We start from the raw sequence: 18,716 nt of genomic DNA, 5'->3' as shown, positions 1-18,716 counted from the left end.
TGCGTGATATCTAAAAGAAATGCAGCAAGTCCAAAAGAACGACGTGTGCTTTGCAGGTTGTTCAATTGGACTTTGGTCAGCCAACTTCAACTAGGCACAAGCCAGGCGCCTTTAACACTGGTGGAGCCCTGTGCGACAATGTTTGTTGGCGCCCCCCCAATGGCCACCTCTACCATGGATTCCCTCACTAGCACCCTTTAACAGCGGCCCTCAAGTCTCCAGAACCACTGGCTCTCTGATTAATTTAGTATTATAGCACCACTCATACCAGCGTAGGGTGTCAGAGCACTTTACATAATACACACATTGCACAGAGACAATCATAGGTGTGTAAATCAGTGTATTGAAAGTGTTACATCAGACAAGACTACAAGGTGTAGTGTAGGAGTCATCGATACTAGTAGGCAATATAGTTTAACAATGCTTATTCTGGAAAAGTACGAATTCAGAATTCAAAATGTGACCCCATTGTTAGAGGTTCTCTTAAAAACAAGATTTTTTTTTACCCAAATGAACCCTTTTGGAAAGATTAGAATAATAAAAGACTGGGCAATAAAACATATTGCTCTAACATAATACTTGCAGTTAACACTCAGCTGTTTGATGACAGTTAATCAGGGGTGTGGAATTTTCCAAATAATCTAGTTGTCCAAGGGACAAAATGCCACTGAGATCTACATGTCCTTTAAAAACCACTTGTCCCACCTACTCCAATCCCACATCAAACATAAGGGCTCCGGCTGACAGAGAAACATTAACCCAATTTCCGTTTTTATCCACATTTAAAAATAAATATAGATAAGAAAATAAATGGTTTTCTGTCTCTATTTATCTGTAAAAATGAGTAAAAACGGAAAACAGGGAGCCTTAATTATGAAGTAAAAGTTAGCTTTGGTGAAATAAAATATTTGCCAAAGATCACACAATTTAAGCATGGAAGCCCTTTTTTTTAATTAATCAAGCAAGGTTCTCTCTCACAAAGAGTATGTAAATAGTTCTGGACCGTCAAGAATTCTGCAACATCACAAATAGCAGATAACTACTGTAAATAAACTCTGCACTCAAGAAGGATATTGCACAATGTCACAACTCTGCACAACTAATTGCAACCAGTACTTACTTAACTCACTGCTTAAAAAAAAAATCATGATCACTAATAAGGAACATCTGTCGCCAACAAGCCACACCTATTCAGAATACTGGACTATCCCAGAGCATGCAGCCATATCACAAATAACGGACAGACGAACAATATCCACCTGCTTCAAGTAAAACTGTAGATACAAAGAACAAAAGAATCCCGGACTATGATTAAATAATATAACGTAAACGTACATTTGCAGACCTATTAGAGGCAGAACTGTAGTGCATTGCAGTGCTATTTATAGAGGCCTGGCTCCCCTGTTTCACACAAGTCAGAGTGGTCTACTTGTGTGTTCATTGGCAGAGGCTCTGCATATGTGTTTAAAGTAGCGCATACCAAATTAACACACCAGATTTGATGTACTGCTGCCAAGTGAAATCAGCATTGTCTCTTTTTTTAATGGTAGTAACCTTCATATCTTCCTGATCACCTCCCGATTTCAGTTGTTTCTAAATATCCTAGCCCGAGTTATTTTAACACTTGCATATGACCTTGAGACTGAGAGTGCATTTACAGTCAAAGAATTAAAAAATTTTTGCAGTTTAATAGCGCGAATAGCGTTCTCAACCTGAGCGTATTAGAGCGCTGTACATGAGCGCCAGTTACATTACGCAACTTGGACACGTTTATTTATTTCTAACTGTAGCACTTATTTGCAGCTGCACGAGAAATCATATTAAATGATATGTTAACTAATGCAGAGCCTGCAAATGGGACATTATTCTGGCAGGCGCCAATACAATAATAAGGCGATCATTGAAGTTTTCAGAATGAAAACCAAGGTTTCTGCTAGAAGTAAATCTGGTGCCTCCCTGTGACCCCGTCACTCGCCTGAGGCATTCTCTGCTCTGCTCGGAGCGCGGCGCGGCTGAAGTTGCAAAGTAAAACAATATGTGGCTCACTGTGACAGTGCTCCTTGTACTCTGTCAGAAAGCGCCCTTCCATACCACATAAGCACACGCCTGCAGTTAACTTTATGCCATTGTCGATCACAGGATTTCACTACATGTGCTTTCCTTTCCTTGCACCTCCACCTTCGCTTTCTAGGTCTGAGGTTTTTAAACAGCTGCTGTATGCGCTCTTCCTTCTCCCTCCAGTGCAGCGTTGCCTCACTTTATTGCGCCGGTACATACAAAGCTGATTGCAGCCAAAACACAACCACCCCTAGAGATACCTCCTTGGTGGTGGAATTGTCGAGCCTTTCGTGACCATCATCAGCAAAAATACGGACTTCTAGCGTGACTTCTAATCCCGGTCACAAATAGCTTTATGGCTTCAGCATCAGCACAGTGAGGCGGTGAATTTCACTTTCGCTTGGCAGCTATGGCCTCTGTCTCGCCCGAGCTGTCAGCTGAGCAGAGCGCCCATTCATCTGCCCGAGCCAGCCACAACAGAGACCTACCTGTATGGTACCACTAGCGAGGAGGGGCTGGTGACATGGTTGAAAGAGGCGGCAAAATAGAGGCGGGAGACACCGCCTAATCCCGTCTTTTCTTTAGCTGAATTTGTGTTATAATGGGCTGTGGCTGCGGGCTGTTTGTGGCCCTTTGTGAAAACATTTGTTAATTGCAGCACCGTCATGCGCTGCAATTAACAAACATTTTCACAATGGCTCACAATCAGCCCCCAACCAGGGAGCGCGGTTGGGGGCTGATTGTGAGCCATTGTGAAAATGTTTGTTAATTGCAGTGCATGACGGTGCTGCAATTAACAAATGTTTTCGCAAAGGGCCACAAACAGCCCGCAGCCACAGCCCATTACTACGGAGCAATTTATGTTCTTAATATTTCCCCCAAAAATGGAATTGCCGTTTTCGCGCCGCTCGCGTTTTAAACGCGGCGGCGCGAAAGCACTAACATGATGTGTGCGCGCTTTCCTCGGGACTCTGCGAGCTCGGGGTCAGCAAGGTGCGCGCGAGCGCACACGCGCGCGTTACAGGGAACACTGGATGTGTCTTCTGTGGGTCCACACTTGGAATGCGGAACATACCGCACACGGATAGCGGGAGGGGGGGAGGAGGACGGGAACGGGCACACGGACAGCGGGAGGGGGGAGCGGGAACGGGCACATGGACAGCGGGAGGGGGCAGGGGGACGGGAACGGGCACACGGACAGTGGGAGGGGGGATGGGGGCGGGAACGGGCACACGGACAGCGGGAGGGGGGCGGGAACAGGCACACGGACAGCGGGAGGGGAGGGGAGCACTCACCTGGACTTCTTCCGGCGGCGGTCGGCCTGGAGAAATGACCAAAATAAACCTTCGAAGATAAAAAAAATAAACCACCGCCCACCGCCGCATGGCGATCGCAAGGGGGCGGGATGAGTAAAAATCGCGGGAACGCCCACGAATCTGCTCCGGCAATGACGGACAGATCGCTCTTCCAATGGCTAGCCTCCATTTATGGAGCTAGCCAATGGAAGAGAAGGCGGGACAAAGTGCACACACTGTGAAACATAAGATTTCGCGCTGCGCGAAAGGCTGCTGCGCAGCTTTCGACAGGCGAAACCTAAAAAGGGATGCAGTTTGTGCAAACTGTAAATGCGTCTGAGTGGAATGCTCACACCTCGGCAGAGCAAGAGCAACATTCCCGCCCCACCCCAGTGCACCTTTATTCAGGGGCGGCCTTAGGCATGTGCAAACTGTGCACCTGCACAGGGCCACCAAACCCCAGGGGCCTCCACGCCAATATATATCCTTAATATAATAATTCTCTGAAGATGGATACATATTTACGTGGCGGCCCCTGGCAGGGATTTTGAGGCCTCTGGCTCTGTTCCTTTTGCAAACACCCGACCCCCCCCTCTTCACTGGCATCCGCTCTCCGCCCCGCCCAGACCCCCTCTTACGGGCCCCCTACCTACGCTCCCTGCCCAGGGCTGCCATGAGCCTAAAGTCGCCCCTGCTTTAATGACTCTCTTATTTTTTACACTTGGTCAGTTTCACACTTTCAAACTTAATTAAAATACAGGTGAAGTTGTGAGGCCTTGAATTTCTGGTAATTCTAGTTGCAAATCTGAAGAAAGGTCTGGGTCGTGAGTCAGGTAGTGTCCAGGGGACATGGCTGCACCCAGGGATTGTACAATGTTAGAAAGGTCAGGGGTCAGGCAGTGTCTAGGGGCCATTGCTGCACCCAGGAATGGTACAATGTAAGAAAGGTCATGGTCAGGGGTCAGGCAGTGTCTAGGGACCATGGCTGCAACTAGGGATGGTACAATGTAAGAGAGGTCAGGCAGTGTCCAGGGATTGAGACTCCTCTCAGAACTTGTACAAATCTAGTAAATATCAGGATCAGGAGTCAGGCGATCCCCATGGGCTGAGATCCTGGCCCAAAACGTGTCAGAGGTGAGGATTTGTGGCTCTGCATGCTGAGTCGATCTGGTGATTGTATTTATGCCTGGGTGTCCTGATGGAGATTCTATTTTTAATTATACCTTTAATTCTGGGAGGTTTAGAGTAGCACAGAAAATGTAATCTGGTGAACTCTGACACAAACGGTGGGAAGATGACAATGTCATGCTTTTTATGGCCTCTATATGTAAGGTTTTCCTAGAATGGGTGTGGGATCTGAATATCGAAGCAGGGATATTGAGTGGTAGCAATGTCATTACCAGAATATGGAAACTCAGAATATTTATATGCTATAACTTAGATCTTTTGGTGGATGTAACACGTGTCCATTTTTAAGGCATACATTACAGATTCAGCCACTCACATGTCATAGGTGATGCGTTAGATAACTATTTTTTTTTACAGATTTCTCTCCTTGCCAACAGTATCAGATAGAACAACGTACTATTGACATTACTTAGCTTCTAAGACTCGTCCATGCCCCCAAAAATGGTTAGTTGAAGGCTCACTTTGATAGCTAGTCAGAGGATATTGGGAATTGTCTTACCCACACCTTCCCAATCATGTTGGATCATAGGGCACTCCATGAACATGTGGATATCATCAGCCTTTTCTAGACCACACTTTATGCAGTGAACAGAATTCCCCCCCCCAACTTCGAGATCCTATAGGGTGTCCAAAACGCTCAGTGAATGAAGAAGAGATGTTTCCTTCTTAAATAGGCAGATTTTACAGTACTACAAAGTGTACACATTGATACTTTTTTTTACCTCAGCCTTACCTCCTCTGGCAATTCAAAGTCCTCTTCTACAGTGTCCAGTATCAGCCAGTACCGCTACAAGACCTCTTTCTTCCTTAGATTTGCCTTTAACAACTGTTAATTGCTACCTAGCTGGCCGCCAAGTTCTCCTGAGCAGTGTAGTTGTTATTTTGGTCATGATATAGTGACAATTCAGTACTCCTGCTTAGATATTCCAGACTACAATCTCAGAACGTGGCTGACTTCACCTAAGTCCTAAGAGACATTCAGACAAAGCTGCCACTGTCCCTTCATTTTCCCCTTACTTTGTTCCTCACCTCCCACAGCTCAGCTCATCCAGTAAAATATGGCCACTTTGCCTCCTGCCTGGGCTTGACGTCAATATACTGCTTGCCATTTGCCAGTAGCAAACATTTTCATTAGTTATTTAATATGTTTACAAAATTCTGATAAATAAGGGGTTTGTTTACATTTGTTCCCAATTTATTATGTTACTTGTGTTTCCCTTGCTGGGGGGGGGGGCATCTCCATTCGCTCCCGTTTCCTCCCCACATCATGTTCCTAATTGGGCTGTTCTCTTCTCATCACACAATTGGAGCCACTCTGTCTCCCAGAGCAACTTCACACCAAAAGCACATTTTCATCCTATTTAATGCAATCCCTTATATCCAGCACACGTCTTTTTGCCCTAGGATGTGAATTTCAATTGTGGGAGACGCAGTAACATGGGGCTTCCGTTAGAAAAACGAAAATGTAATTTCTATTCTAAATTGCACTTAAAAGGGAATCAGCTGTTGTCTCACAAACAAGGTGAAATAATAGGTGTGGTTGCCGCCAGAGATTTGGTGGTATATTTTTTGTTTATTGGAACTCTCAGTGGGATATTAGCTCATTCGGTCCCATGGCACATGTCTTCTTGGATATGGTGAAGGCCTGTGGGTACTTGGCAACTGGAATGGGAAATCAATGAAAAACACGATCTTAATGAAATATTGACATTTTCCTAATTCATTTAATCAAATTCCTCTTCACTTTTTTCGATCTTAAGTTTAAAGTTGTTTACAACAGGAGCCAACCTGTAAATTGGGGGATGGTGGGCCTCCTGTCCCACCAAATGTGGAGTTTTCCTACTTCATTTAGAGGTGGGTGAAGTGTGCGTTTTTTTATTTTTAGTTCGAGCTTGCAACAGCTCATGCTCTGCATACTCTCTCCCTTGTGAGACACTATTGGTTAGAATAGAGAGCTTGGAGCCTGCCCATTGCTTACCATTTGTTAGCTTCAGTGTCTCTTACTTTGCAGCCATCTAGATTGCCAGAGCAGGCCAAGCATCACTTCCATTTCTTTCTCTGAAGCATGGACCAAGCACAGATGAGTTCAACACAATTAGATCCTGTCCACCGCTTGTACTGTGATTGAGCTACTATTTCTTCTCCCCCCAACCAATCACCTACCACTGTCAAGTACTTCCTCTTTCCTCCCTCGCAACTCCCTCATTTTATTTTCCCCATAGCCTCCTCCTTTGTGGAATAGTCTGATTTCATGATTGAAAGCAGCTCTTAAGCCCCTTTCTAATTGATTGACCAAATAAGAATCAATGTTGTCAGTTTCTACCATTCGCACTACCATTGGTGACTCTGCTATTGTTCCCGTGGCCGCTCCTCCAGTTCCCCTGTTGTTGGGAGCAATGGCTCTGTTTTGTCTTTTGGTGCTCAGCAGGTGGAAAATGGCAACTCTAATGGCCCTTCTTCCCTATTGCCTCCTGCGCTCCAGCTTCCCCAGTTGTTAAACCCCACCCTCTTGGTTGCCCCAGTGAACACACCTGTTAGCTCTGGATGTGTAGCTGGGTTCAGTAATTCTACCCAGCAGGCTCCTTGCAATGATAATTTCCATTTGAAGCTGGATGTTTTGAGCCTACCCCTCTCTGCAAGTCAATATGTAATAGTCCTGCCCAATGTTTCGAAATTAATATTAGTGCGAGAGAAGACAAGTAAACAGTTGGCATGTAAGCTGTTGCACTGCATATGTAAGCAGATGGGATTCATCAATTCACAAAATAACCTAATATTAACTCATTAACTGCTGGGCATTTTTTCCCCAGTGCTGAGCCCTTTTTGGCTATTTGGGTTAGTTGATGGTTAGGGGTCCATAATTTTTTTTCACCTAAGAAATCCACACCAAATGTGTGTCCTTTTTTATAACATCCTGGGAATCTTAATGGCACCCAGGATTTGTGGATACCTCTAGAGGGGACAGGGAAAATAAGGAAAATATATCTAAATTTCGAGTTTTTGGGGAAAAATAATAAAAAGTGCTCTGGATCAAAGTGAACGGTTTCCTGTGCTAAAGTCGCCATATTCCTAGCTTCAAGGAACATGCAGAGCTAAATAAAAACAACAACATTTTTTACCATATTTTTAACATTTTTCAAGAGAGCCCATTTTTCCTATTTGTTTCTGCTATCAACGTACTTGCAGTTTGTTGTGAAAGGGGAGAGGATGTGGCCTAACAGCTAGGGTGGTCGACCTAAAAACTGGGGAACCGGGTTCGAGTGTTGGCAGTGACGCTCAACATCCTATGATTCTGGGCAAATCACTTAATCTCCCCGTTCCTATCAAAAACAAAAAAAAAATGTGTACTTGTGTAACGAACTGGTGCTCATGTAAAGTGCTCTGATACCTGATACCTTCGGGTCAAGTTTGCACTATATAAAAAAAGCCACAGTGAATCCCATGGGTGATCCAGGAATGCTATAGATTTCTGAAATGTAGCTAAAATTCCAAATTCAGCATGGGGTCATATAAGGAACTCTATCAAGGTATTCCCAAAGAAGCTAACTGTTGAAAAAAAAATATTAAAAATAAGGGCCTCATTACAAGGGCGGTCAGATGAGCGTCCGACCACTATCGCCGCAGGAAGGAGACCGGCCGACAGTGAGTCAGTAGTCCCACCTATCCTATCATGATGAGACCTCCGTGCAGGTGGGTGGAGAGTACCTTTGTCTACTGCGGCTTGTGTTACGGCCAAGGAAAAGGGCTGCTGCACAAGCTGCAGTAGTAAAGGCCACTGTGTGCACCATGTGGTGGCTGGCACACAGTGCTTGTATCTGTAGGGGGGCACTACATATGCCCCCCAGGCCACTTAGCAGTGGCCCATGGGGGACACTTTCCGGCTGCCTTTCCATGGCAGTGGGACTGCCATAATAAGGCAGTTGGAAAGGGCCATCATAATTCCAACAGTGGTGCTTGTGCAGGCACAGCCCAAATGGTAGGGTTAGGAGTCAGCTCCAACAAGATACTATCACACTGATTCATCAAAGACTCGTTTTGTGAGTCTTTAATAGCGATTGATAAGGAATTGCTATTAAGGACTTGCAAAACGGGATTCATGTAGGAATTGCAATAAATATTGCGATTCCTACATCTTCCTTATTTGCGATTAGCAAATTGCTAATCGCAAATAAGGAATAACTCCCCATTCATTCCTATGGGCCTGTAGGCCCATTGGAATAATTGGGGAGTTATTCCTTATTTGCGATTAGCAATTTGCTAATCGCAAATAAGGATGCGATTTCAAGGGTGCCAGGGGTGTCCAAAGGACACCCTGTAGCACCCCTGAAATGCAACATTACACAGGTGTTGCGCACACACATGTCCAAAGGATATGTGTGTGTGTAACATGCAACAGAGAATAATGCACTAAAGTGCTTCTTTCTATTTTTTTCGCTATTTACCACGAAGTCTGACTTCGTGGTAAATAGCGGCCAAATATTGCGAATTCGCAATTTTAAATTGGTTAATGAATTGCATTTAAGGAATCTCAAATAGAGTTTCTTTAAATGCAATTCCTCGCTAAAATGCGAATTCTGTAATAGCGATTTTTGCATTTGGGATGATGAATCCCAAATGCAAAAATTGAGCTCGCAAAGGGCCAGATTCTGAGAATCTGGCCCTTTGCGAGCCGATTTGCCTTTCATGAATCTAGCTGTATATCTTGTCAAAGATGTCGATCTGTCACCCAGACTGCTGAAGTCTGACTGTCTGCATCAAAGTGCAGCAGTTGGACCGATGGCCTGGATGTGGGTTGGATCGACATTCAAATGAGGCCGTAATTAGGAAAAATTGGTAATTTGTGACTACGATCTCATCCATAATGTTTTTACAATGACCAATGTACAAATAAAATATACCATTCCATCTGCTAGACCCTTCTGGTTACGGGGATATATAAGGTTTATAGGTTCTCCAAGAACTCAAGGTATACAGGGCCAACAAATGAGCTGCACTGTGCATTGTTTTTTCATTGGGTATCAAGTATAGACAAACTTGTATGGTGAAATATCTAGAGTGAAAAATGGGTATCAAGTGAACGTATGTATTTCTGAAACGGGCACAAGAAGTGGAGTTTAGGAGCAGTGTCTATTTGTACATCTCTGAATTTGTGGGTGCTATTGCTAGCATATGATCTAAAGGGTATTTTCATCATGTGGTCTTTCTTTCACATTGACTTACATTTGGAAGGCACAAATGCAACAAAATTCAATTATTAATTACAAATATTCCACTATTGGGGAGAGAATATGGCCTAAAGGCTAGGGCGGTCCACCTCGGAGCTGGGGAATCGGGTTCGAGTTTCGTCAGGGACGCTCAGCATTCTATGATTCTGGGCAAATCACTTAATCTCCTTGTGCCTAACAAAAATAAATGTGTCCATCTGTGACATAACTGGTGCTCATATAAAGCAAAGCACTCTGATACCTTTGGGTCTAGTTTGCCTTATATAAAACAACAAAAAAGAATCCATGCCACCATATATTTTCTCATAAAAATGTTACCTTACTTGGGTTTAAAGGGCCCAAAACGCAACATGGACTCATCACATTTTTCTACAGAAAACTGAACCTTGGTTTGCAAGATGGGTAGCTGTAGGTTTTGGGCGCTAGTTCAGCTGGCACCTAAGGAAAGATTTTGGAAAACTAGACAACTGGGATAATCCAGGTTGGGGTGACTTGTGTGGCTCTCATCGTTTTTTTTTTTACCCAGAATCATTTGAAAATCTAAAACTTACACTGAAAAAACAAATTCATCACATTGCTGTGATGGAAAGTTCTTGAATCTGTGGGGTGCCACACACTTCCTTCCACTCAGCATTCCCTCGGGTCTCCAAATAGAAATGGTACCTCACTTGTCTCGGTATGCCTAGTCCCCGCGACAGGAAACGGCCCGAAACACAACATTGATACATCCTATTTTACCACTCAAAATTGACCCTTTTTTAAAAAGTGGGTGGTTGTGGATTTTTGGACACTGGCTTAGCCAGCACCTAGCGAACGTGCAAATTGTTGAAAACTAGACACATGGGGGAATCCAGATTGGGGTGAGTTGCATGGCTCTCATCAGGTTTATTTACCCAGAATCCCCTGCAAACCTCAAGCTTTGACTGAAAAAATTAAATTTCCCTCACTTTTCTGTGATTGAAAATTCCAGAATATGAGGGGAGCCACAAACTTCCTTCAACCCAGCATTCCCTCAAGCCTCACTTGTGTGGGTAAGCCTAGTGCCCACAGCAGGTAACGGTCCAAAACGCAACATAGATACATCACATTTTTCCTTTCAAAACTGACCTGTTTTTGCAAAGTGAATAACTGTGGATTTTGAGCCTTAGCTCAGCCGGCACCTAGGGAAACCTATCACACTTGCACATTTTTGAGAACTAGACACCTGGGGAAATCCAGGGTGGGATGACGTGTGGCTGTCATCTGTGTTTTTTGCCCAGAATCCCTTGCAAACCTCAAACTTTGACAAAAAACGCATTTGTGGCATGAAAAGTTCTGGCATTTGTGGGAAGCCACACACTTCCTTTCACCCTGCATCCCTTCAAGTCTCTGAATAAAAATGGTACCTTACTTGTGTGGTAGGCCTTGTGGCCACAGTAGGAAATGGTCCAAAAGACAACACGGACGCATCACATTCCTCCACTTATAACTGATACTTTTTTTTCAATGTTGGAAGCTGTTGATTTTGAGCCCTAGCTCAGCCAGCACCCAGGGAAACCTAGTACACCTGTACATTTTAGAAAACTAGATAACGAGGGGAGTATACAGCTGTTGACTTTACCTGGTTCTCATTAGCTACATTTTTCTGTGAAGCCCTTGCAAATGTCAAACATTGGCAAAAAACACATTTTACTCACATTTCTGTGATGGAAAGCTCTGGAATCTGTGCAGAGCCACATTCTGCAGCACACATAGAAAGAGAAAAACGCATCTAAGGATTGTTTTCGTGCAGGAAGGTGTCTCTTTCTGCACAAAAACAATGCTGCCGGTAATGCAGACATCCTTGCACCATGGAACCAGGATGCCTGTATTGGCGCTAGGCTGCACTGAGTGCGCCAGTGCAAGGAGAGGACGAGAATGCGTCATATCTTGACAGATATGGTGCACTCCTGCCCTCTACGTCTCAAGTAGTGCAGCAAGGTGGCTTGCTGCGTTGTGTAAAGAAATTATAAATCTGAGCCCCTGTGACTATCTTCATGAGTGTGAAAGAAAAGGTGGTTGGATGTTGATTTATCTCTAACACGCAACAAAACATGTAGTGTACAATTATTACAAATTATACCAGCAGTGAGGAAACCACATATGGATCCCTTTCTTTTGTAAATCTGAATTGTGATGGCAACGAATATTTAAAAACATCAAAACAAATCAAGACATTTACTTGGTGATGCACAAATGATAAATATTCACAGAACTTTCATTTCCACACATTGTCATTAGCGTGCTGTGTATTGTTTTTAGAGCTTTTGTTTTGCAAATCAAAATGAGTATTTATAATAGTGGGCAAAGCAACTATTGTACAATGAAATTTGCATGTGTATCCATGGAACTATTACAATTGAAGCTAATTTGTCATGACATCTTAAAGTTTCTTTTTCTGCCTGTGCTCGCTAGGCCTCAGTTCGGCATCCCCACAATTTTAATTAAGATGGATGCCATATCATCATGTTCATTCTCAGATTATATTTCTGTCTGATGCTAAGTGCACCAAGATTTGGATTGTTTATTTCCGAATTACTCTATTCTTGAAGAGTCTGATAGCAGAAAATAATCCTTTAGCAACATTTTCCTTCCACTTGCATGTGATATTGTGTTTATTCACAATGGTTCACTGTTTATGTAACTCTGACACCTTCAGACAGTAGCAAAGGCAACAAGATGATGGACGGAGTACTGAAACCTTTCAGCCACTCACCCCAGTCTCAAATCTGGGTTTATTCCATCCTTCTTTTGCTCACTATGCCACCCCACTTTGGACCCAGCCATATGCAAATCAGTCTTGACCCAGTTCCTCATGGGAACAGTCCAGTCCAAACTACTAGTCCAGGTCCTGCCGGGATAGGAAACAAGCATCCTGGGACCCGTTTTGGGGTATTACCCCTCATCAGCCAGGCTAGTTTGAATCCAGTGGCCCAGCGAGCAAGGGACCCACATCTTGGCATACCCTTGGCCACTTAGGGCAAACAGCAAATGCAACAAGATGATGGATGGAGTGCTGAAACTTTTCAACCACTCACCCCCAGTCACAGATCTGGGTTTAATCCATTGTTCTATTGCTCACCATGCCAACCCAGTTTGGAACCAGCCAAATGCAAATCAGTCTTGACCCTGTTCCTCATGGAAATAGTCTACCCCAAACAGCCAAGCCAGGTTCTCTCTGGACCGGAAACAGGCATCCTGGGACCAGATTCTGGGTTTTACCCCTCATCAGCCAGGCTAGCTTGAATCCAGTGGCACAGCGAGCCAATCGAAGTAAATTGTTCCAGCACCACTGCTTATGTTGCGGTAACCTGCCACTGTTCTTCAAGCCTGGCACTTCTCAGGTGGGAGGACTTATGGTGGGTCTGCATTCTATCTGGGCCCTAAAAAGCACCCCATCTTTGTGCACAGGGGCGTCTGCCAAACTGATCATGAAAGAATACTCTTCTCCAGTGTCATACAGGCTGTGGAAAATAGCTTTCCGGGTTTAACATCTGAACCTTTCTTTCCTAGTATTCTCAGGGGCAGATTTACAATAACTGGCGCATCCCTGCATATCAGCAGGGATGCGCCATTTATTGTGCGTCGCGGCAGATACCTCTTGCGCCACCATGGATGCGTCGCATTTACAATGCGGCGCACCATGGGGCAAGAATAGATAGATGTGTGACGCATCTGTTGCCGTAAAGGTGACGCATTGCTAGAGTCGCGTCGCAAGCGCGACGCAGGTCCAGCAAGGCTGGGGGTGTCCATATGCCAAACATGCTGCGTCAATCCTTACGCCTGCTTTAAGCAGGCGCAGGGTTTTGACACAGCATGGCCTTAAAAGTTGCTCAGTGAAATCTTGTAGATTTCACTCAGCCACTTTTAGGAGGCGAAGAGCAAGGGGCTGGTGGCAGCACCGGATGTTTGCTTCTAGAGGCATCCCGACATTAGACTACTATAAAGTTATGAAGATCCAGAAAATTTGTGTCACTGCAGGGAGTGCATTTCATAACTCTTTTTGCATGACTGACTTTTTACCAATACAATTATGTAATGTGACGTTTTACTTTTTTTGTTTGCGTAAATGCATTCCATGGATGCCTGCTCTTTTTACTCTATTTCTTGTACGGATTGGGATAGAGATCCTGTTAATACTGTTCTGGGGCTTTGGCTACTTTCTGGATCTCTAGTCAGGATCAAACACCTTAAAGCAGCTCATTTAGTAAAGTAAAGAATGGGGATGCTTCACTCAGGTTTAGATATCTCCCATATATATCACCCTCTTCCTTGTTTTCTTCATGCTTCTGCAAAAGGTAAACCCTTAATTCGGATGGTCCCAAGCATGGGCGTCCGCAGACATTTTTCCAGGGGGGGCAAAATGTTAACGTCATCGCCATCACCATCTACCGACATGATATGTGCCAGGCGGGGCACAAGAAACACTGGGGCGCAGAACTGGGATAGACTCAATTAAATGCCAGGAATCCAGGACATGTGACTGACCCTGCCACAGGCCAACAAACATCACCTGTAGGCAAAACGCTAAACTTTCTGACAAGGTGCTTTATCTCTGTCTGCTAGGTGTGCAGACTTCCGGGTCCTCGATCCAACACCAATCAAGGCTGTCTTCAGCACGATTCGATTTTTATCAGAATACTTTAAAAGCACCAAATTAAATATACTGTATGCACAGTGAATGTTAGGGATTATTTGTAGCACACATATTTACCAATATTGGCTTCTTGGTGCTAGAATTCATGATAACTTTTATCCAAAGTTAAAGCACAACGTCAAAGTTAGTAATAAATAATGCAGCAATCACACACGCTAGTGATTCGCCAATGGGTGCTCCCTTTACTAGAATTCCCCGGGCATTGCTAAATTTTACACACAATCAATTAATTCATACAAAATAAAATGTATAGGTGCAAATGTTAGCTATATTTTTTAAAAGAAACTTAGAGTCCCTCTACATGTAGTCAATGTCAAACTGATAACGTGCCCACGTTTAGGGATACAATAATGGCCAGCTCCCTTATGCGGAAGCCCGGCACCGTAAATGTGTGGCACATGCGGCACCCGCAGCGGCGGCACATCACAGGTACAGGGATGCTCAGTCTTACACAGTGGTCCAAGTGGGGGAAAAAAGTAGAGGAACAGTGGGCAGAGAATCAGAGGGCGGGAATAACCCAAGGATTGGATCTGTGGGTGGAGTCAGAGGTGTGGCCAGAATGCGCAGACATCCCAATTTTTAGTATTTGTTTGGCATTTCACTGCCCAGTTTAATCAACCAATGGCTACACATGATTATTTAAGGTTATAATGAGTTATTGACATTAAAATATATTCACGAAGTGGGATATGCTTCTAATCACAGAATGTACTTAATACGATAAAATGTGGAAACACAAGCCATTTGTCTCCGAGCCAGGAGTTTCTGTCATCAGCACTACTCCCTTTTTCCACAACAGCAGTTCAAAATATCATAGTTTGCAAATGTTTTCTCTAAAATTATGGCTCTGCCATATTTGCCTCATAATGCAAGATCTGCTGCATGATCTGACCATTTAAACTAATAAATTGTTTGTAGCTCAAACATATCAAAAGTTAAAATAAAATGTGACTTGTGTGCTGCGGAGTGGATGGCCTATGTAAAGGTTGACTGTTTACCTTTCTCACTGCTGCGTTTGTATGTTACACTGGTACTAATAAGGCAAAATATTTCCAAAACTGTTAGCATTTGTACACAGGTTAAAATAATAAAATATCTGAAAATATACTGCATTACGCTGCAGCCTATTTTTTAATGCATACTTTAGTCAACTCTACGGCATAATGTTGTCATCCTTTGCTGCATAATTAATTCCAGTGGCCCCACAGCAGGCAGCACATGTTAAAAATGCTTGTGAATGAAGCAGGGAGACTGTACGTTTGCGAACTTAGTTTGGTGTGCCTGCAAATCCTGCATTGCCAATCCCTGGTGAGTTGCAGCTACTACTGCTGGAACAAGGCCAATGGAGGTACCTATGGGGGAGGCAGATTGGCCTCAAGGGCAGGGCCAGCCATAGCACTGTTGGTGTCTTGTGCATTAATGTTTGTTAGTGCCCCCCAATGACCACCTCTGCCATGGATTCCCTCACTACCACCCTTTAACTGTGCCCCCCAAGTTTCCATAACCACTCTCTCTCAGATGCATTTAATTTGATTTACAGCGTCACTCATACCATTGTAGGGTGTCAGAGCACTTTATATCACACACATTACACAGAGACAATCAATATGTGTGTAAATCACTGTATAGATAATGTTACATAAGACTAATGACTACAAGGTGTAGGAGTCACATGACAACCATACTAGTAGCCCGTATAGTTTTATAGTGATTGGTCTGGAGAAACACAATACCCGGAATTTAAAATGTAATACCATGGTTGGGGGTTCTCCTTAATAATCAGAATTGATTTCTGTCCAAAAGAACACTTTTTGGGACATTAGGAAAATCAAAGACGGGGGGGGGACATAACGCTCTAATTTATACCTCGCAGTTTGCATGCAGCTCTTAGATGACAGTTAATAGCTCACTGTTCTAAGTTATGATTTTAACTTATAAACTGCAAGTAACAAAAGGATCTCTCTGACAAAAGCAGTAGCCCACTGACCTATTTACATTATGCGCACTTTGTGATCTGCATGGCGCATGTTTTTTGCAGCCGGTACATTAACCCTCTGAGCTACCTTTCCATGAGTTAAAACTTCCACTAGACAAAATTCTGATCTCTCTCTAGGAAGAACATTAATCACCAGAGTCATCATAACATTTTTATTGTTGCCGAAAATTGCTGGAGGCCAGGAAGGAGGCAGCAAGCATTTTTAAAACCATAATATACTTGCAAACATGATGCATCCACCTAAAGTCAGCACCCAGTGCGGTCACACTGGTTGCACCGCCCTAGAGCTGGCCCTTCTCAAGGGTCCTGTGACCTCAGTGACTGTTGTTCTAGGGCGTGCCGCTTCATAGGCCTGCCCGCAAGACTGGAGGTGAACTTCAGTATGGATAGTGGTGGACAAGCCTTGAAGGTTAACCTACACTTGTCATGCTAGGGTCCACCTGCTGGTGCGAAGACACCAGGACTACTAAGGTGTTGCAAAGCCTTCTAAGGTCTAGCATGTGATTGTGCTCTCGCAGGAGAGTGGTCTGGTGGACTGGTTATTAAGGCTGAACCTGGTTCCCAGTTCCAAATTCAGCAGTTCTGACCATAGTGCCACATCCTCTCCCCCACTGAACACCGTACTGCCCCACTGAGAAAAACTCCCACTGTCTTCAACTACAACTGAATTGTTGCCCACTATAAACACCTGGATGCGGCTCAGTTTAAATTATGCACTAGACAAGAGCAATATGCGGCCTACAAAAAAAAGTAACAACATCCTGGAAAAAGCAAACAGTTATAGGGAATGCAAAATTTATCAAACCATGGGAAATGTAAGCAGGAACAACATGGTTACCTTAATGCGTTTACACTCACTATTTAGAAATCAGTGAGTGCTTTTGCCTGAAAAGTTAAGGACACGATTACAGGTCCCTGAATGGACCCATTTCAATGGACATTGCTTATATCCTTACAAAACGTAAGCAGTATAGTAAAAAGACCACATCCCTGGACGCAGAGCCGCAGCACACATTTTGTTTTCCAATCCACACATTGCAGTACCTCCAGGATTGGTGCACTAGTTCCAAGTCCAGGAAAAAAACAAAGACAAGAAAACAAAAATAGCGCTTCACTGGCAAACTCTGTAAAAGTGACGCCAATGTGTTTCAGTGTGAATAAAATCAGTTTGGCCAGTTTGCTACCACTCTGTCTTACTTTATTTAGTTATTCATCTATTTTTCATATTTTTATCCGTTACTTTGGAATTAAAATGTCAGAAAAGCATGGCATTTCCAGCAAAAGCGTCTTTCTTTTTTGGATCCATTTCACAGGAAAGCAAATAAAAGAAAGAAGAGGAAAGAAAGTGAGAACCCTGTCTTGAAGTCACGATTTTCATGGGCGACCGCAGGGGGGCAAGGAGGGTCGCTCCAGGGGGGGGCAAGCGCCCCTCCTTGCCCCACCTGCGGACACTGGAAAGCTCTCTGCATTAAAAAACAGCCAAGACTTGCCACCCAGTTCATCCCTAGATTGACCAAAGTCTTCCCAATTGATCAGAGTACAGTACTGGCTGGACCGTCTCTGAGAAGGCCGCCCTGCCCTGTGAGGTCAGCTTTGAGTTCCTGCCTGCTCTCTGGGTAAGGAAAGCGCATAGGAAAGGCCCATCAGACAGGGCTGGAATGCAGCTGCGTAATATGGGCCCTCAGGGGCCCGGCGCAGGCTGGCTTGGGCCCTCAATGTGCTGGGGAGAATAACCGGATGACAAACGGATCCCTAGTACCTTGTTCCTACTAATTCGGAGGAAGGACACCTGCATTTCTTGTAATCTGTGAACACCGAGTAACAGAGGGGGACAGTCGTGTCGAAGAATGCCACATCCTGGACCCCTGGCTAGGCTTATAGAGTCAAATGAACCCTTATTAGGAATTCCAGGGCAACCCGGACATCTGGACCCACCATACATTTTGTGTGTGATCAGATGATTGGACTCGGAGCAACAAGATGACTAGGCTTGAACATCAGCCTTGTGGCTGCACCTAAAGCTTCTGTTCACCCCTGGAGGGATCAGCCTGGCATGGAGTGGCTGAGCTGACTGGGATGTCTGAGTCTGAGCTGAGCCTCGGGCTGAGAGTTGTGAGGTCCTCACAGAGTTCTGACTCATAGCATAAATTACCTTTTCACCCCGGTGAGACAGGGGAGCACTACCGGTGCCTGCTGGACCCCGTCCAGGGCACTTTGCAAAATGAAATGCAGGGAACTGGGGCCCAGGGGCCAGCCAGAGCTCTGATCTAGATTAGGGG

Source organism: Lissotriton helveticus, chromosome 3_1 (genome assembly GCF_964261635.1).
Source record: "Lissotriton helveticus chromosome 3_1, aLisHel1.1, whole genome shotgun sequence".
NCBI lineage: Eukaryota > Metazoa > Chordata > Amphibia > Caudata > Salamandridae > Lissotriton > Lissotriton helveticus.
Note: the sequence above shows the minus strand (reverse complement) of the source record.